The 21,536-nt window shown below is 37.5% G+C and overlaps 1 non-coding gene and 1 pseudogene across 1 annotated transcript; both read left to right on the top strand.

The window, feature by feature from the left end:
- The first annotated feature begins 747 nt into the window (after positions 1-747).
- Positions 748-854, top strand: LOC143681812 (U6 spliceosomal RNA). Its single transcript, XR_013174870.1, has one exon. It is a non-coding gene; the product is annotated as a U6 spliceosomal RNA (small nuclear RNA).
- Positions 855-4,780: 3,926 nt separating this feature from the next.
- On the top strand, positions 4,781-5,073 carry LOC143678943 (protein S100-A10 pseudogene; annotated as a pseudogene).
- Positions 5,074-21,536: the final 16,463 nt, after the last annotated feature.

Raw genomic sequence — 21,536 nt, 5'->3', positions numbered from 1 at the left:
TTTCTTGTATATTTGATCAATTATATAAAACTTACAAGTGTATAATAAGGAAAGCATAACTTGAGCAAACATTTAATAAAATTGTATAGCCCTATTGGGGATTGAATCAAGTACCACAGAAAGGAAAAATCCAGTCTTAATATTCCTGAGGGTGTGAATCCATTTGTAAATGGAACTTTTAAGATGTTAATTATTATTAGTTAAGATGTGGACCTATTTGTGAATAGGACCTTTGAAGATCCTATTTAGATGAGGCCACATTGAATCCGTGTGGGCCTTAATTCCTATGACTGAAATCCTGAGGAAATCTAGAACCAGACAAAGACAACTGAGCAAGAGAAATGGAAGCCAGAAGAAGAAGCTCCGTGACAGAGGCAAAGATGTCAACTGAGGAATCCCAAAGATTATGGCAAGCCAGCACCAGAATGCCACAGGCCCCAGGAGAAAGCATGTCCTGTGAAAACTTTAACTTTGGACTTCTAGCCTCCAAATTTTTGAGACAATAAATTCTTATTGTTTAAGCTAGCCCATTGTGTGTCATTTGTCACATCAGTGCTGGAAAACTAAGACAAGCCTAAAGAAACGTAGCTTCTCTAAATTTATTTAAAAATAACAGGACTTGTATGCAATTGGCAATTTTATCTAGGCAATCCTTTCCTGGGCAATTATACACAAGTCTGTCCCTCAAGCATTCTTTGAAACACTCCTTTTGTCTTCCTACCCTTCCCTCATTAAGAGTTAAATTTAGTGCTCGCTTCAGCTGCACATGTACTAAAATTGGAACGATACAGAGAAGATTAGCCCCGCCCCTGTGCAAGGATGACATGCAAATTTGTGAAGCGTTCCATATTTTTTTTTAAAAAGAAGAAAAAAAAAGAGTTCAATTTAACTTCATCAGGTAGTAACAAATCCACGTTTGAGAAATTTGTTTTGACATCATTCCACTAAATATTTGAAGATCAACCTTAATTCTACTTGACTCCTTTTTTTAAAAGAGCGTCACACACTAAAAAAAGGAAAAATCACTTTTTCTTTGAAACAATGTTTCAAAAACTTGACACTTTATCTTGATTTTGTTAATATGAGTGATTCAGAAAGATTGTATATTGGCTACTTCCTGAGATTTTAATTTTTGGCAAACAGGAATATAATATGAAAATAATCTAAATTAGAAATAGAAAGTCCACAGTTCATTCAGTTTCCCAATATAGATCCACAGTGCTTCACTGATAAGCCTTGGGGCAAGATGTATTTGGTAATTCAGAAGGTTATGGACTTTAGAAAAGTAACATGATACATTCGCTGTTTATTATGTTACACTGTAGCAGGCAGGCCTTCCCCCTCTTTCTAGTTCAGCTGTGCTCTCTGGAAAATCCCCAAACCCCCTCTCCTTGTAGGCAAGGGAGATAAGGCACATTTCCTGGTATAGAAACCCCCTCCCCTAGCCTTCAGGAACTGGTGAAGATGCACATAGTCAAAAGAAGACATTTCTGGGGTGGGGGCTTCTCAACGGTTCAACTCTGGGCCATTCTCAGCTTAAATCAGCCAATTGTTTACCTTGTCTTTAACATGTCAAAGAGTCTATAAAAGCCAAGGTTGCCTTTTGTTCAGGGCTCAGACTTTCAGAGGCTACTCTCTGAGCCCTATGGCCATAGCAAATAAAACCTGCTTCCCGAAACTACGATCCTTAGTCTCAGCCTGTTCTAACTTCACAGAATGTTCCTGGAGGCCTGCGGCCCCATTCCTGGTTTTCCTGCTACAACACCACAGAAGGGTCAGAAGCAGCACCATGTTACATTTTTGCGTTATAAAGTGTATGCATATTCCAGTAAGTGGGAAAAATACAAACATATATGGTCTAACATCAGTTCAAGTCAGGTTTTGCAACCAAATGCATTGTGGTACCAAACTTACTAAAAACAGAGAATTTTAGATCTCAAAATTGTAGATAAGGGATTGTGAACCTACATAGTCAAGGCATTGTTCTCCTTATTAAACTGAGGTCTTTCAAAATGGATTCAAACTGTATCACTGATGTAGGAAAAATAGAATTTACACCAAATGGTTCTCCCAACAATTTGCCACAAGATTAACTTAAGAACATCATTTCTCTTCATAATTCATTCTGCTTGGGAATAAAGACAGCATTATTGCTTTGGGGAGCAGTGTGGGGTGTAGATAGATACACGGTGGTTTTATTCATTTGGATTTTGTTTTCAAGGGAAATACTTTGTTTTAGCTTCTGTTGTCATTGTCTGCATGCTTGTGGTGATATTTTGGTCCTGTGCTCTTGGAAGCATAACCTGAAAAGCTCTGTTCTTTTGGGGGGGTGGGGGAGTGGGGGTTAGCAAGCTGCCTCCTGAGGTTATATTTTGGCAAATATCCGATATGCTGTAGCTCTCTAAATTCATTTCCTGTTTGATAAAGAAGCTAGATTGACCATAGGCTTTCTCCATCCCCTGCCCTTGTCATTCTCCTCTACCCCAAAACATTCTTTTCTGAGGTTTCCCCACAGGCGATTTGAGAACATGGTGCTAAGAGACAGCTCTTCTTTCAGTTCCTTAAATACTACTTTAAAATTAGTTTGAATAAAATTTCCGTTCAATTTTTTTCCCAACAAAAGATTCCTTTACCAATCAAGCTTTATCTATGCATTTATCATTGTCAGAAAAGATTAATGGCTAAATTATCACACAAAAGAGTGATACTCAATGTTTTAGTACTTTCAGATTCATAACACAGGAGATCTGCAGTAAAATTCTGCTTTGGTTCAAATTCTACATTTTTTATTTAATCGTTGACCTTGAGCAAGCTATACTACTGCTTTGTCTTAGATTCTCATGTATATCATAGGCTGATTTTGAGGATTAAATTAGTTAATATTTATAAAGTACTTAGGGCCTCCATGTAGTATGAACTTAATGAATGATAATTATTGTTATTGAAATTTATCTGAAACTTCCTTAGAAAGCTCTATTCTGTATATAAAGAATGAAAGGAGAAAATTTTATATAGTATACTAAAAAGAGCACATGATTAAAGGGGGCATGTTAGATTGCGAATATGGTAACAGAACAAAATTTTTTTAAAGAATCCATGGAACTATAACACACAAAAAACAGTGAGCCTTAAGTTAAACCATGAACTTTAATTAATGGTGCAATTATAAAAATATGCTATCATAAATTATAGGAAATATTTCACACCAATGCATGGTGCTGGTGTTGGAGTGATATGGGAATCCTGTATTTTATTCATGATTGTTCTGTAAACCCAGAATTTCTCTAATAAGAAATATATATATCTCAAAACATATAAGCTTTGAACAGTAACTCTGACTCCATTTTATGTACAGTATTATAAATTCATATGCGATTCCAATATTGATGAGACTCAAATTATTTCTCTGCATATAATACTCATCATTCAGCAATTTTTTTCTAAATCTAAAATAGAATGATTCAAAAGGTAATTCTCCCTCTTGTCTGCCTGAAATGGGCTTTCCATAGTAATTCAAGGTTAATCTCTATTTATTCTCTTAGACTAAGGCTGACATTTCCTCAAAAAGCCATCAGAGTCTCTTTCCCATCATCAAAACCCATGTCTATCTCTAACACTGGTTTTCTACATGTTTTATAATTCTCTATATTTCTCTCTCTTCCACCAGAATTTCAACAGAGCCACTTTAAATTTTTGGTATTTATCTTCCAATGTTTTAACAAATTTCCAACAGGAGCTCTTTTATAATTGGCTTTTTAAAAATTTATTATAACTAAAAAAATTTCCATGTCAGTAAATATTTTTCTGCATCATCTCTCAATAATTTTATAACATACCAATAAATAAATATCCATAATTTATTATCCTCTCTGTTGTATAATTTGTTTCTAACTTTTTCTATTACAAATATGGATGGGTACCCACTAGGTTTTTAATATGGATTCCTTGGGGAAGAGAACGACTAATAGTAGAGCTGGGAGGACAGGACAAAAGAAAAAAAAAAGTTCATTTTACTCCCCCCCCAAAAAAAAACCCTTCCCTGTGATATGATGACATTTATGTATATTAAATGTCCATTTGTGTGTATATATATTAATCTAATTCCTAAATTAAAAATTAATGCTTAAGATAACCAAATAATATTGAAAAGTATAAAACAGAAAATAAAATTTTCTCCCTAATTACACTCTTCAAAGAGAACCAGTAGTAAGTGATAGGAGTATATTAGTCAAAATCTTTCTCCATTACCACATATACATATATTCTTTGGACAACTTATGCGTGTATCCTGAAGAAACAACTGGATAGTTTACCAAATATGCATACATAAGGACACTCTTTCGAGAGCTTTCTGAAACAGAATTCTTTCTTGAATCAGCCAATCCCGAGCAACAACTTTTGTCAGGGCCATCAAAAATGTCCATATTGCTAAAATCAAAGGTAAGTGCTCACCCTTCCTCCCATTTAACTTTCTTCCTACACAAATTTAAGAGTTCATCACTCACACCTTCTTAAAACTCTCTTCATTGATTTTTGGTACTCATAATTCTCTTGGATTTGTTTTTACCTGATAGATTCATATTCTAGGTCAACGCCACCTAGAAATCTTTGAGCGTCCAGGCTATGATCCTTGTATCTCTTCCCTTCTATATTGCCTTCTCTCTCTCATATTCTCGTCAATGATGGTTTTAAGTACAGTTCTACACAGACTGCCTCTGCATCCCGGCTCCCTTGCTACCGCTGCATGCCTCCTGGCCAAGGTTTCAACAGATGTCCCTAAATGCCATCTCAAATGGAGCACGCTGTGGAAACTATGATGTTTGTGTTTCACAGATTTGCCAGGGATAAAGCCTACTTAACAACGGAGGACCTGAGAGTACTCATGCAGGGGAGTTCCCTGGATTTTTGGAAAATCAAAAAGACCATCTGGCTGTGGACAAAATAATGAGGAGCTTGGACCAGCGTTGAGATGGCAAAGTGGGCTTCCAGAGCTTCTTTTCGCTAATTGCCGGGCTCACTATTGCATGCAATGACTATTTGGTAGTACACATGAAGCAGAGGGGAAAGAAGTAGGCAGAATTGAGGAATTAATTCCCCCCACCCTTATAAAAATTATCCCAAGAGTCGCTTAAGGAATCTGCCCCCACAGCTTCCCTCTGCATAAGGATTTCAAAACAGATCGGGTACTTAGAAAACGTACAAATAAAATCACTTGACAAGCAGTAGAACATTCAATTAAATGCCAGAAAAGCTTTTAACTTTTATACTGTTTGCATCCTCTTGCCCTCAATAAACCAATTTCTTTTTTAATATCTAAAATAAATAAACACAGTTCTACACAAAGCCATCTTCAGCCCTGATATCTCTAGCCCCCATCTCTCTCCTGAGCTCCAGGCTTATATATCCAAATGCATGCCTGTCATCTTCACTTGGATGACTGTGATATCTAACATGCCCAAAACTGAACTCCCCCTATCTCTATCCACTGAGCACATACACACAACTGCCATAAACCTACTTGACCACAGTCTTCACCATTTCAATAAAAGCCAACTATATTCTTCCAGATGCTCTGATCAAAAGCTTGGAGGCAGGGAGGCAACAGTGGCTCAGTGGAAGAATTCCCGCCTGCCATGATGGAGACCTGGTTCGAGTCCCAGAGACTGCTCATGCCAAAAACAGCAGGAAAAAAAGCCTCGGAGGCATACTTGACTTCCTTTTTCCTTTTTACCCCCAAATCCAAACCATCAACCAGTTCTCTCATCTAAAACTTCAAAATATACCCAGAATCCCATGATTTCTTATCACCTCCACTAACAAGATTTTCTCTCAACAGGATTCTTGTAACAGCCTCCTTCCTGACCTCTCTGACACCTCTTCGTGTATTATAAAAAGAAGTCAGAGTGATCTTTTTAAAACATACATTCCCACTCCCTCTCTGATTACACCTCTTACACTTCCTCTCTCACCTACTCTGTCTGCTCTGTCCACACTGGCCTCCTTACTGTTTCTTAAATATTGCCAAGCACTCTGTGCCTCAGGGTCTTTGCATTTGCTGCTTGGTCTGCTTGATATAATTTTCTTCCAGCTATTTGTGGTTCTTCCTTCACTTAAGTAATTCCCCACTTTGTTCTTATCATATTGTTCTCCTCTTACTACCATCAGAAATATTTCCTTGTTTGTTTTTTGTCTTAATTTCCCCCACAAGGATGATATACAAGGATGTATACTCCAGTAGCAAAGAGATTTTTAAATTTTGTTCACTTTATATGTCCCCAGTGCCTTATACAGTACTCAGAACATAGTAGATACTTAGTAAATACTTGTTGAATGAATAAATAAAATGAAAATTATGTGAAATGTAAAAACAGCAGAAAATTATACAGAAGGTTTATTCTCTTCCATTGCTGTCATCTAACCTCTGTCAATATTTCTTTCTAGATCTACATTGCCTAATATGGTAGCTAGTAGACATGTGAATATTGAGTACTGGAAATACGCCTGGTCTAAATTGAGATGTGATATAACTGAAAATATGCACTGGATTTTGAAAATGTTACAAAAAAAGCGGAATGCAAAATATTTTATTTATAATTTTTATATTGATTACATGCTAAAATGATATTTTGGACGTACTAAGTGAATCAAACACATTACTAAAATTAATTTCAACTCTTTTTTACTTTTTCAATGTGGCTACTAGAAAATTAGAATTATATGTGTGATAGCATTGTCCTAAACTATATATTTTAAGTTCAGGCTTTTTCAGTTCATGTGGCAAAGGTTCCTAGTAAGTTTCCACGCCTCCTTTTACAAATGCACCTAAATCTGTATCCAGATCCATACTCAGGAATCAATCAATGACTGAGGTTTTGCTCATTCAGCGTCAGCCCCTTCTTGCTAAGACTGCCAATAAGGTAGCTATTGCAACAGCAATTTGGGGAATGGAGGCATTGGTCTATAAGAAACTGAATTGAGAACAATTCATTTTACAAAATATCCAGCTATCAACTGATACAATTCAGTCTCTATCAAGCCATGACAAAAGTGAAAATGCTTGAATTCTCTTAGGCATAGAAATCTAGCCTTATCCATCCACATGGTTTTTCATGTGAACACTTTTAAAATTGGAACATCACTAAAGGTACATTTAAAATCACTCTAGGGAGAGTATAAAATATCTATTCCTTAAATTTAAGATTACAGTAATCAGATTTTTGCAAACATTACATACAAATAATTATACCTTGTTTTAGTTGACTTTCTAAAATCATTACTTTTCTAAATTCACAGTTCTAAATGTAAGCAGTAACAACTCATACATTTCTCCAAATTCCTTCCACGTTAGTAAGAATCAGAGTGGCTTAACAATGTATTCAATATCAATTTCCACATGGAACAAGTCAGAAACTTTGGAGGCATTATTTACATTTGCACTTCTTTCACCCCCTGTATCCTATAACTAGTTAAATCTTCACAAAGCTCCTAAATTGTTCTAGCACCCATCCATTTGTCATCTTCACTGTTACTACCATAGTCCAAGCCAGCATCACTGCAGTATCTGGATTACTACAATAGATTTTCCATGCCTCTCCACATCTATTCTTGCCTTCTCTGTTTCATGCATCCATAGAAGCTACATTGACCTTTATAAAATACTAACTATACACATATGAACATTTTATTTACCAAAAGACAGGTATAGAAATATTTCTTGCAGCATTATTTGTAACAGGACCAAACTATGCATAACCCAAATGTCCATAATGGTAGAAACAATGCACTAAAACTCTACATAGTGATGTAAATAAAATGAGCTACAGGTATGCAGCATAAAATGGATGAGTCTCAAATGCATGACACTGAGTAAAGTAAATCAGACACAAAAAAATACATACATTATAATTCCATATATACCATTCAAAATCAGGCAAAGTCAATAAATGATGTTGAAAGTAAAAATACTGATAATCCTAAATGGAGAGGGATAATGACTGGAAGAGGAAATTCTCAAGTGCTGGAGCTTGTGTTTCTTAATGTGGGTCCAGTTATAGGATGTTTTGACTTCATAAAAATTCATCAAGCTGCACACTTGTGATTTGTGCTCTCTTTTCCACAACTGTTACACTTCAACAGAAGTCTACTTGAAACGAAACACTCACCTGATCATGCCAACATACTATTTAACATTCGTCTTAGGACTGCAGGTCAACACCATTGGCAACACAGCTCCAGCACTTAAGAAGCATTCTCCCTTTCTGTGTGTTTTTGGATTAGTCCGCTGCACCATGATCCTTTCCACCTCAGGGCATCTCACTTAGTGTTCTCCATACCTAGAAGTTTTTTTTTCCTGCCCCTGTCCTAATTGACTCCTGTTTACTTTTCATATCTCAAACTAAAATCATTTTCACAGGGCAGCTCCCCTAAGCCCTAGACTAGATCGGATCCTCTGTTATGCCTTCTTTTCTCTCCTTCATGGCATTTATAACTTTTGTGACTGGCTTAATGAATCCTAGACAGATACATAGATGTATGCATAGTTATTCCCTACCCTCTCTTTTTCTCTCTTTTTCCTCCCTATCCTCCACCAATTTATTGTCCCCAAATCTACCAGAATCATTAAGTAGGAAGCCCACTGTCTCCTTGAGGTCCCCTTCTAAATTACCCAACATGCTGGAGCTTAAATGGTTCAAAAAGTATATGTGCCTAAGTGAAGAGCAAACTGCAGCCTGTACCGTCAGTCAATGCATCACATATCACTGCCAGTGTCACTGCACAGGACTAGTCCCAAACAGTTTGATGGACAAGATTTGTCAGCAGCATCTGCTTTCTTCTTGTAGATCCAGGTTCTGGCCTGATTTTAGTGGGGCCCCATATTTGGTTCACCCTCAACTGCACAGCCATCATTCCTCAAACCACCACACCCTACAACTATTAGGCCCCAGTTTGTGGCATGACATGAATCAAATTCAGCCCACAGATTTGTTTTGTTTGGCCCAGTATTTTTATTTCTTTATTTAAAATATAAGAGTTAACTTTAAATGCCAGATTTCACATAAAAACCTGGAGTTACATGCTTGAAAATGTGGAAGATCTTCCTACGCTAGGCCTACATTCCCAAACAGCAGCAATGGGCTCTGTTAACAGCAAAGCAGCTGCTCCCATCGATGAGGCGTGCATCCTCTGCGACCGTCCCTCCCACCCCCTGTGACTTCCTTAACTCAAGGCCAAGTTATCAACTGCCAATTATCAGTGTGGATAAGCTGTTCCTTTTGAAGCATCAAGACAAAAGTGAACTATTTCTTTACATATGGTTCTCTCAAATGTGCGGAAATGAAAGGTAAACTGAGTCTCTGTGTTTCAAGAAAAATGGGAAAAACATATTTACTTCAGGATGTGAAAATAATTCTATATATTATTCAAAAAAAGTGTGTCTCTATCAAAAGAAGTCTAGCTAGGATGCTATGATAGCATAATCATGGAAAAAAGCAAGAATTGTGACCAATAAATCTAAAAGGTTTGTGGTGAGAACTGTGTGCAAAAAAAAAAACACTAAAATTACAACTGTGTTTGTTTTTAACATGAATAAACTGGAGGATGTGACACACATCAAATATTAACTAATTGCCCAAGCTTTTTAAATGCACCTCCTGACTGCAGCAGAAATTACATGTCCTGAAAAGAAATAAACTTCTATAATTGTAAATCTTCCCAGAAATACTATTGCTCGACATGCTGAAGAAATAGCTGAGACTCAGAAGGTAAAGTTAATGTGAGATTACATGTGGCCCTTTAAACTCATCATGCCATGAAAGAAGCAGAATTTACAATCATACTCCTCCCCTTGCAAAAAAGGCTGTATATTCTAAACCAAAGATAACTGCTGCAGGTTCATTTGGCAGTTGTATAATTATGAGGCCTCTCAAGATCTGCTCCAAGGTGACCTTGTCCCAGGCTGGGGAGAGAAGAGTTGACATTTTCATGGACTTCAAAAAAAAGGGGAGGTGGGTACAAGAGTAGCTCAGTAGTAGAATTCTCGCCTGCCATGTGGGAAAGCCAGGTTCAATTCCCAGTCCACGTACTTCATAAAAAAAATAAACAAGCAAAGAAAACACTAAAAAAAATGCTGCAATAATGGGATACTCATATGGAAAAATAATGAAATGTGTCTCTGCCATGTGACATATAAAATAAGGCACAAAAAAAAAAAAAAAAACCTCTTGCAATTATCACAATTGAGTCTCTGAAATTAATTGTTTAATATTTGTCTTGCCTGCCATACTGAAAATTATGAAAGGGTCTAAATCACTTCTACCTTGTTCAACATTATTTGCCCAAGATTCAACAAACATGCAAGGATTAAATAGGTCTATTAAGCCTATGTAGTTAGAAAGAGGCAAGATTGAAGAGATGCTTCAAATCTTAAATTTGGAACTTCCTGCTTCTGCAAGCTTTCCACTCCTCCTCAAGATGCTTGAAATTAATGCTATCTCACCCAGCCATCCACCTGGACCCCCAAGGAGAACACTATAAAGAATCTAGCAGCCAGCACAAAAAGTTCTTTGAGGCCCTTCAGGGGAGAGGCAGCAACAGACTTCAGCAGCTGCCTTGGATTATTAGAAATGATTCCTTTTTGTAGGTCAATTGTTTCTGCATGGCAGCCATCCTCCAAGATGGCCCTCAGTAAGCTTATCTTCTGGCATTTATACTTTTGGGCAGTTGCCCCTGCATTTTACAGGATTAATCTTTGTGACCAATAGCATATGTAAGAAATGATGGTATCTTACTTCCAAGATTAAGTTACAAATAGCACTGCAATGGGGGGATGATAGGGTAGTTCACTGGTAGAATTCTCGCTTGCCATGTGGGAGACCCCAGTTCAATTTCCAGCCCATGCACTACCCAAACAAACAAACAAACAAACCAAGAAAAACAAACAAGCAAACAAAAAAAATTCAACAAATGGTGCTACATATAATGGGATATTCACATGGAAAAAGAATGAAATGTGACCCCGTCTTACAGCTTATAACAAAAAAAAAATAAAAATAGCCCTGCAACTTCCACCTAGGGCACTCACTGTCTTCCTTTTAGATAACTCACTCTGGAGAAGCCAGCTGCCATTGTTGTAAGCAGCCGTATGGGGAGGTCATATCATCAGGAAATGAAGCCTCCAGCCAACATGTCAGAAAGGAACAGAAGTCTGTAAATAACATAACTAAGCTTGGAAGCAGATTCTCTGGCCCCATTTGAGCCTCAAGATGACTGCAGCCCTGGCCAACTACTTGATTGTAGCCACAAGAGAGTTCCTGAGCCAGAAACACAAGCTAAGCCACTGCCAGATTTATGACTCTCAGGAACTGTGTGAGGTGATAACTGTTTGTTGTTTTAAACTGCTGAGTTTTGGGGATATTTTGTTACACAGCAATAGATAAATTGAGAGGTAGGGCAAGATGGCAGCTTAGTGAGATGCGGAATTTAGTTTGTCCTCCAGAACAGTTAGTAAATACCCAGGAACAGTACAGAACAACTGCTGGTGGAACATCAGTGACTCCAGTACTCCAGTCCAGACCAGATGGAATTGCTGAGACCAGATGCAGGACTGTAAGTCCCCCAAGCTGTGGAAGCTGGCACCCCTCTCTCATGGGCATAGTAGGCTGGTTCCACAAGGGGAAAGGAAATGGACTTTACTAGCAGCAAGGGCTAAGCTCAATCAAGCTCCAATTGCAGAATTAATTAACCAATTCTGACTACTGAAAATAGGCCTCCACCACAATTAAACCTGAACAAGAACCAAAGATTCTAGGAGTTCTTGCCTGGCAGTGAGGGGGTGGGACTGATAGAAAAAGAAAAACAGAGGCTTTTTTAGTTGGACAGCACAAAATATTGGGAAAGGGCTAGACCCCAAGAAAAAGGGACACATAGAGCCTGGAGATACACAGAGCCACATACCAACTTAAGATCCTGATTGAAAAACCTCAAGAGTAGGTTCCTGCACTGAAAAGGCTTTTTTCTGCTCCAGAAAAGCTGATTAGATAGAACTGGAAGCATTCTCAGGCTGCAGCACTGCTCCAGGCAAGGGCAGAATTAACCTTGTCTGAGAGACAAAGTCAGATGAAAGAGGTTAATTCCCTAAAGGGTATATCTTCCCCAAGAGAATGCTGGGGCCCAGCTCAAGTGGAATCCCTCCTTCAAGTAATTCAGGCCCCAGGGACTGGAAAACTGAAGCAGTTAAAGCTATCCTACAACATCACCTCTGTCTTAACCACACCTGCAGCAGGGAGAGTCTGCTGAAATTAAAAACACATCATTTTATGTTGGTGGGAAGCCCAAGGGCAGACAAGTCCCACAAGCTGGGCAGGATAGGAAAAGCACAGGGTCTAGAAGCTATTTAGGAAAGTCTGTCAACCTGCTGGGTCTCACCCGCCGGTAAAACTGATGCTGGCTTACTCTTTCCTCCTGAGACATGGACCTGCCTGGTATGGGAAAATCTGACTGAAGTCTGTAATATCTGAGGAGACCCTCCTCAAAAAAAGGTTCCATATAGGCAGGGCAAGAAACAGAAAAACAAGAACTGAAAAATTTGGATCAGTTAAACAGAACCTAGGCTACAGGTCTAGAATAAGTTGACCTGAATGTCAAAGAACAGATAGATAACAAAGCCCTCCAGCAATAAAATCCTAGGTAAAAGAATGAAAACAACCTCCAGAAAAAACTAATTAAGAAAATCAAATGCCTAGACACCAGCAAAAAATAGAAAGTCATACTAGGAAAATTGAAGATATGTCCCAGTCAAAGGAACAAAACAACAGTTCAAATGAGAGACAGGAATTGAAACAACTAATTCAGGATGTGCGAACAGACATAAAAAATCTTATCAAAAAGTCAAATCAAGAAGTTGAGGGAGGATATAAAAAGACACTGGGTGAACAAAAAAGAATTCAAAAGCGTGAAAATACAAATCAGAGAACTTATAGGAATGAAAGGCACAACTGAAGAGATGGGGAAAAAACAATGGAACCCTACAACAACAGATCTGAAGAGGCATAAGAAAGGATTAGTGAACTAGAGGACTGAACATCTGAAATCCAACACACAAAAGAAAATAAAGGGAAAAGAATGGAAAACTATAAGCAGAGTCTCAGGGAATTGAATGACCACATGAAGCATATGAATATATGTGTTGTAGGTGTCACAGAAGGAGAAGAGAAGGGATAAGGAGGAGAAAGACTAATGGAGGAAATAATCACTGAAAATTTACCATCTCTTATGAAAGACATAAAATTACAGATCAAAGAAGTACAGCATACCTCAAACAGAATAGATCCAAATAGACACAGTCCAAGACACTTATTAATCAGATTATCAAATGTCAAAGAGAAAGAGAATTTTGAAAGCACAAAGAGAAAAGCAATCTATCACATAAAAGCGAAGTCAAATAAGACTATATGTGTATTTCTCAGCAGAAACCATGGAGGCAAGAAAGCAGTGTTATAATATATTTAAGATTCTAAAAAATAAAAAAAACAAGAATTCTATGTCCAGCAAAATTGTCCTTCAAAAATGATAGTGAGATTAAAATATTTTCAGACTAACAAACACTGAGAGAATTTATGACCAAGAGACCAGCTCTGCAAGAAGTACTATAGGGAGCACACTATAGGCAGATAAGAAAAGGCAGGAGAGAGAGGTCTGGAGAAGAGTAGAAATGAAGACTATCAGTAATGGTAAAAAAGAGAAAAAAATGAGATATGACACAAAATCCAAAAGACAAAATAGTAGAAGAAAGTACTGCCTTTAGTGTAATGACATTAAATGTCAATGGACTAAAATCCCCAATCAAAAGATACAGGCTGGCAGAATGGATTAAAAACAGGACCCAGATAGTCCCAGTCCACTTCCGGAGAAGATGGCGGCTTAGTAAGACACGCGGGTCTTAGTTCCTCCTCCAGAAAAGCAACTAAAGAAACAGAAACAATACGAAACAGCTCCCGGAGTCACGACAGAGACCAAAAAGAAAGCGTACCCCATTCTGGAACAGCTGAACGGGCAGGGAGAATCTGCTGCGGTGAGATACCCGAGGGGCGCGCGTTTTCCCGGCCGGGTCGGCTGGCGACTGGGGTCCCCTCCACCCACGTGGCTCCCCGGTCTGACTGGGAACGTTGGATAGCGGGGCCCTCCCGTCACGCTTGGCGTTTCGGGCCAGCTGGGCAATTAGGACCGGCACTCTCCCAAGCCGCGGCGGCCAGCGACCCCCACCTCCACGCGCGGTTTCCCGGGCCGACTACCGTGCAGACAGACGAGCGCCACGAGCGCCACCTACTGGGCAGGAAAAGAAAAACAGAGCCCAGAGATTTCACAGAAAAAGCTTTCAACCAGCTGGGTCCCACACCCAGGGAAATCTGATCAAATGCCCAGACACCAGCAGAAAATAATGGATGACGCTCGGAAAATTGAAGATATGGCCCAGTCAAAGGAACAAACCAATAGTTCAAATGAGATACAGGAGCTGAGACAACTAATGCTGAATATACGAACAGAAATGGAAAAATTCTTCAAAAACCAAATCAATAAATTGAGGGAGGACATGAAGAAGACATGGGCTGAACAAAAAGAAGGAATAGATCTTCTGAAAAAACAAATCACAGAACTTATGGGAGTGAAGGACAAAGAAGAAAAAATGGAAAAAACAATGGATACCTACAATGGTAGATCTAAAGAGACAGAAGCTACAATTAGTGAACTGGAGGATGGAACATCTGAATTCCAAAAAGAAACAGAAACTATAGGGAAAAGAATGGAAAAACTTGAGCAGGGGATCAGGGAACTGAATGACAACATGAAGCGCACAAATATACGTGTTGTGGGTGTCCCAGAAGGAGAAGAGAAGGGAAAAGGAGGAGAAAAACTAATGGAAGAAATTATCACTGAAAATTTCCCAACTCTTATGAAAGACCTAAATTTACAGATCCAAGAAGTGCAGCGCACCCCAAAGAGAATAGACCCAAATAGGCGTTCTCCAAGACACTTACTAGTTAGAATGTCAGAGGTCAAAGAGAAAGAGAGGATCTTGAAAGCAGCAAGAGAAAAACAATCTGTCACATACAAGGGAAACCCAATAAGACTATGTGTAGATTTCTCAGCAGAAACCATGGAAGCTAGAAGACAGTGGGATGATATATTTAAATTACTAAAAGAGAAAAACTGCCAACCAAGACTCCTATATCCAGCAAAATTGTCCTTCAAAAATGAAGGAGAAATTAAAACATTTATAGACAAAAAGTCACTGAGAGAATTTGTGACCAAGAGACCAGCTCTGCAAGAAATACTAAAGGGAGCACTAGAGTCAGATATGAAAAGACAGAAGAGAGAGGTATGGAGTAAAGTGTAGAAAGAAGGAAAATCAGATATGATATATATAATACAAAAGCCAAAATGGTAGAGGAAAATATTATCCAAACAGTAATAATACTAAAAGTTAATGGACTGAATTTCCCAATCAAAAGACATAGAATGGCAGAATGGATTACGACCCAGCAATACCACTGCTAGGTATCTACTCAAGGGACTTAAGGGCAAAGACATAGACGGACATTTGCACACCAGTGTTTATAGCAGCATTATCTACAATTGCAAAGAGATGGAAACAGCCAAAATGTTCATCAACAGACGAGTGGCTAAACAAACTGTGGCATATACCTACGATGGAATATTATGCAGCTTTAAGACAGACCAAACTTATGAAGCATGTAATAACATGGATGGACCTAGAGAACATTATGCTGAGTGAGTCTAGCCCAAAACTAAAGGACAAATACTGTAAGGTCCCACTGATGTGAACTGACATTTGAGAATCAGCTTGGAATATATCATTGGTAACAGAGACCAGCAGGAGTTAGAAACAGGGTAAGATAATGGGTAATTGGAGCTGAAGGGATACAGACTGTGCAACAGGACTAGATACAAAAACTCAAAAATGGACAGCACAATAATACCTAAGTGTAATGTAACTATGTTGGAACACTGAATGAAGCTGCACCTGAAATATGGTTTTTTGTTTGTTTGTGTGTTTGTATCTTTTGTTTTTGTTTTTTTCTTTTTCCTTTATATATGTATATATATTATTAGTATTATTATTTTAATTCTCTTCTCTATATTAACATTCTATATTTTTTTCTGCTGTTTTGCTAGTTCTTTTCCTAAATCGATGCAAATGTACTAAGAAATGATGATCATACATCTATGTGATGATACTAAGAATTACTGAGTGCATTTGTAGAATGGAATGATTTCTAAATGTTGTGTTAATTTCTTTTCTTTTTTTTGATTAATAAAAAAATTAAAAAAAAAAAAAAAAAAAAAACAGGACCCATCTATATGCTGTGTAAAGGAGACTCGCTAGAGACCTAATAACAGTAAGTTGAAAGTGAAAGGGTGAAAAAGATATTTCATGCAAACAACAATCAGAAAAGAGAAGAAGTTGCTATTCTAATATAGAACAAATTAGACGTCAATGACAAATAATTAAAAGTGACAAAGAAGGACACTATGTATTAATAAAAGGAACAATTTAACAATAAGACATAATAATCATAAATATTTATACACCAAGCCAAAGTGCTCCAAAACATGAGACAAACACTAATAACACTAAAGGGAGAAATACACACTTCTACCATAGTTGAGACTGCAATTCCCCACTATCATCAATGGACAGAACATCTAGACAGATGATCAATAAAGAAACAGAGAATTTGAATAATATTATAAATGAACTAGACTTAACAGACATTTATGGAACATTACACCCCACAACAGTAGGATACACATTTTCCTCAAGAGCTCATGGATCATTCTCAAGGATAGACCATATGCTGGGGCACAAAGCAAGTCTCAATAAATTTAAAAAGATTGAAATCATACAAAACGCTTCCTCAGATCATAATGGAATGAAGTTGTAAATCAATAATAGACAGAGGGCCAGAAAATTCCCAAATATATGGAGGCTAAACAACATACTCTTAAACAACCAGTGGATCAAGGAAGAAATTACAAGACAAACCAGTAAATATCTCAAGGCAAATGAAAATGAAAACAAAACATATTAAAATTTATGGGATGCAGGGCAGGCAATGGTGGCTCAGTGGCACAGTTCTTGCCTGCCAAGCCAGAGACCCAGGTTCGATTCCCAGAGCTTGCCCCATTCCAAAAAAAAAAAGAAAGAAAAAAATATATGGAATGCAGCAAAAACAGTGTTAAGAAAGAAATTTATGCCTTAAATACATACATTAAAAAGTAAGAAAGAGCAAAAATAAAGGAATTAACTGTTCACTGGGAAGAATTAGAGAAAGAACAGCAAACTCACCCCCAAAGCAAACCAAAGAAAAGAAATAATGAAGATTAGAGCAGAAATAAATATAATTGAGAACATGAAAACAGTCAAGAAAATCAACAAAACCAGAAGTTGGTTCTTTGAGAAAATCAATGCAATTGATGGATCCTTAGTTAAGTTGACAAAAGAGAGAGAGAGAGAGAGAGAGAGAGCAGATGCAAATAAATAAAATCAGAAATGGAGGCAGAGACATACCACTGACCCTGCAGAAATAAAGGAGGTAATGAGAGGATACTATGACCAACTCTATGCTAAAAACGTAGACAATGTAGATGAAACGAACAATTTCCTAGAAAAGCATGAACAATCAACATTGACTCAAGAAGAAACAGATGACCTCAACAAACCAATCACAAGTAAAGAGAATGAATCAGGTATCAAGAAGCTCAAAAAAAAAAAAAAAAATCCAGGACCAGATTGGCTTCACATGTGAATTCTACCAAGCATTCAATAAGGAATTAATAACAATCCTGCTCAAACTCTTCAAAAAAAAACATGAAGAGAAGAGAAAACTACCTAATTCATTCTATGAAGCCAACATCACCCTCATACCAAAGCCAGACAAAGATACTACAAGGAAAGAAACTCTCTGATGAATATAGACACAAAAATTCTCAACAAAATACTTGCAAATTGAATCCAGCAGATTAAAACAATTATACACCATGACCAAGTGGGATTTATTCCAGGCATGCAAGAATGGTCCAATATAAGAAAATCAATTAACATAATACACCATATAACAAATCAAAGTAGAAAAACCACATGATCATCTTGATTGACACAGAAAAGGCATTTGATGAAATTCAACATCCTTTCTTGATGAAAATATTTCAAAGGATAGGAATAGAAGGGAACTTCCTCAACATGATAAATGGAATATATGAAAAACCCACAGCTAACATCATCCTCGATGAGCAAAGACTGGAAGCTTTTCCTCTAAGATCAGGAACAACACAAGGATGCCCACTATCACCTTTGTTATTCAACATTGTGCTGAAAGTTCCAGCCAGACCAATTAGACAAGAAAAAGAAATAGAAAGCATCAAAATTGGAAAGGAAGAAGTAAAACCCTCACTATATGCAGATGGTATGTTGAAAATCCTGAAAAATCTATAGCAAAGCTATTAAAGCTAATAAATAAGCACAGCAAATTGGCAGGGTATAAGCTCAATACCCCAAAATCAGTAATGTTCCTATACACTAGTAATGAGCAATCTGAGTAGGAAATGAAAAAAAAAAATTCCATTTATAATAGTAAATAAAGGAATATTTAGGAATAAAGTTAAGGATACAAAAGATCTATACACAGAAAACTACAAGAAATTGCTAAAAGACATCATGGAAGATCTAAATAAATGGAAAGGTATACAGTGTTCATGGTTTGGAAAACTAAATATAGTTATGATGTCAGTTATACCCGAATTACTTTATAGATTCAATGCAATACCAATTAAAATCCCAACAGCTTATTTTGCAGAAATAGAAAAAACAGTAACCAAATTCATTTGGAAAGGAAGCATGTTCTGAATAGCTAAAAAAAAAAACCTCGAGAAAGAAAAATGAAGTGAGAAGTCTCATACTAACTGTCTTTAAAGCATATTACAAAGCTACAATGGTCAAAATAGCATGGCACTGGCATAAAGATAGACATATTGACCAATGGAATCAAATAGAGTGTTTAGATATAGGACCTCTGATCTATGGGTCAAGTCTACCCACCTGGGACAGAGCTGCCTCTTCAATAAACTGGATATCCATATGCAAAAGAATGAAGGAGGATCCATATCTCACATCCTATACAAAAATTAATTAAAATGGATCAAAGACCTAAACATTAAAGCTAAAACATGAAACTTTTAGAAGAAAATATAGGGAAATTCCTTAGAAAACTTGTAATAGGGGGCAGTTTCCTAGACCTTACAACCAAAGCATGAGCACTGAAGAAAGAAACACTTTTTGTGCGTCAAAAATTTTGTCAAGAAAGTGAAAAAGGCAGGCTATGCAAGGGAAGACAATATTTGGAAACCACATCCCAGATAAGGGTTTAGAATCCAGAATATATGAAGAGATTCTTCAACTCAACAACAAAAAGACAAACAGCCCAATTAAAAAATGGGCAAAAGACATGAACAGACACTTTTCAGAAGAGGAAATACAAATGGCTAAAAGGCACATGAAAAGATGTTCAACTTCACTGGCTATTAGGGAAATGCAAATCAAAACGACAATGAGATATCATCTGACACCTACCAGAATGGCCATTGTCAAAAAAACAGAAAATGAAGCAGTGTGATGGTGGCTTAGTGGCAGAATTCTCACCTGCCATACCAAAAACCTAGGTTTGATTCCTGGTGCCTGCTTATGCAAAAAAAGTTAAAAAACAAACAAGCAGAAAATGGCAAGTGCTAGAGAAAATGTGGAGAAAGAGGCATACATATCCACTATTGGTGGGAATGTAAAATGGTACTTCTGTGGAAGGCAGTCTGGCAGTTCCTCAGGAAGCTAAGTATAGAAGTGTCATATGATCTAGCAAGCCCATTGCTAGGTACATATTCAGAGGAAATGAGGGCAAGGGCATAAATGGACATTTGCACACTTATGTTTATAACAGCATTATTTATGATTGCCAAGAATGGGAAACAGCCCAAAAGTCCATCAATTGATGAGTGGCTAAACAAGCTGTGGTAAATATATATACATACAATGGGGGATTATGCAGCTATAAAACAGAATAAATTCATGATGCATGTAACAACGTGGATAAACTTTGAGGACATTAAGCTGAGTGAAATTAGCCAGAAACAAAAGGACAAATACTGTATGGTTTCATTAATACAAACTAACATTAATGAATGAACTTTGAGAACTGAAGTAAAGAACACAGGTAATCAGGGGATAGAAATAGGGTAGAGATTGGGCAATTGGTGCTGAAGGAATATAGAGTGTACAACAGGACTAATTATAAAAATTCAAAAATGGATAGCACAATACTACCTGATTGTAGCCCAATAATATAAGTACACTAAATGAAGCTGAATGTGAATATGATTGAGGGAGAAGAAGGAAAGGTAGAGAATAAAGACTGAGACGTATAATTTAGGAATGCCTTGAGTTAATGCAAACCATGCAATGATAGTGAGTAAATGTACAAATAAAAAATGTTTTGCATGAAGAATAACAAATGAATGTCAACATTGCATGATGTTGAAAATAGATAGTATATGGGAAAATGTACAATCAATGCAAGCTAGGACCTATAGCCAACATTAACATTGTAATATGCTTCCACTGAATGTAACGAAGGCATCATACCAAAACTAATTGTCAACAGGTAGTGGCATGGGAGAGGGGTATGGATTTTTTTGTGGAAGAAAAGGAAATGTCTTCAGATAGATTATGTCTATACACTTGGGCTACATTGTATGTGAATAAAACTTTTTAAAAATGAACAGAGAGAAACAAGTGCTAGAGAAAATGTGGAGAAAGAAATGTACCTACTCACTGTTGGTAGGGAAAGTGAGAGGTGCAGCCTTTGGAGGGTGTTCTAGTTTGCTAGTTGCTGGAATGCAACACACCAGAGACAGATTGGCTTTCAATAATAGGGGATTTATTTAGTTAACGTATAGTTCTTCATAGGAAAGGCAGCTAACTTTCAGCTGAGGTTCTTTCTTACGTGGGAAGACACAAAGCAATCTCTGCTGGCCTTCTCTCCAGGTCGCTGGGTTCTAACGTCTTTCCCAGGGGTGATTTCTTTCTGCATCTCCAAAGGCCTAGGCTGAGCTGCGAGTGCCGAGATGAGGTATGCTGAGCTGCTTGGGCTTTGCTATGTTAGCTCTCTCATTTAAGCACCAGCCAATTAACTCAAATATCATTCATTGCAGCAGGCACGCCTCCTAGCTGACTGCAAATGTAATCAGAAACAGATGAGGTTCACATGCCATTGGCTCATGTCCACAACAATATAACTAGGCATCTTCACCTGACCAAGTTGACAACTGAATCTACCACAGAGGGCAAAGTGGTGATGCCACAGGAGACTAGGGATGGGGTTGCCATTTGATCCTGAAACCCCATGGCTCAGTATATGCCAGGAAGAACTGAGTGTGGGGACACAAATGGACATTTGCATACTGATGGTTAT

The sequence above is a fragment of the Tamandua tetradactyla genome, chromosome 4 (assembly GCF_023851605.1).
Source record: "Tamandua tetradactyla isolate mTamTet1 chromosome 4, mTamTet1.pri, whole genome shotgun sequence".
NCBI classification, from domain to species: Eukaryota; Metazoa; Chordata; class Mammalia; order Pilosa; family Myrmecophagidae; genus Tamandua; species Tamandua tetradactyla.
This window is presented reverse-complemented; position numbering and strand designations above follow the sequence as displayed.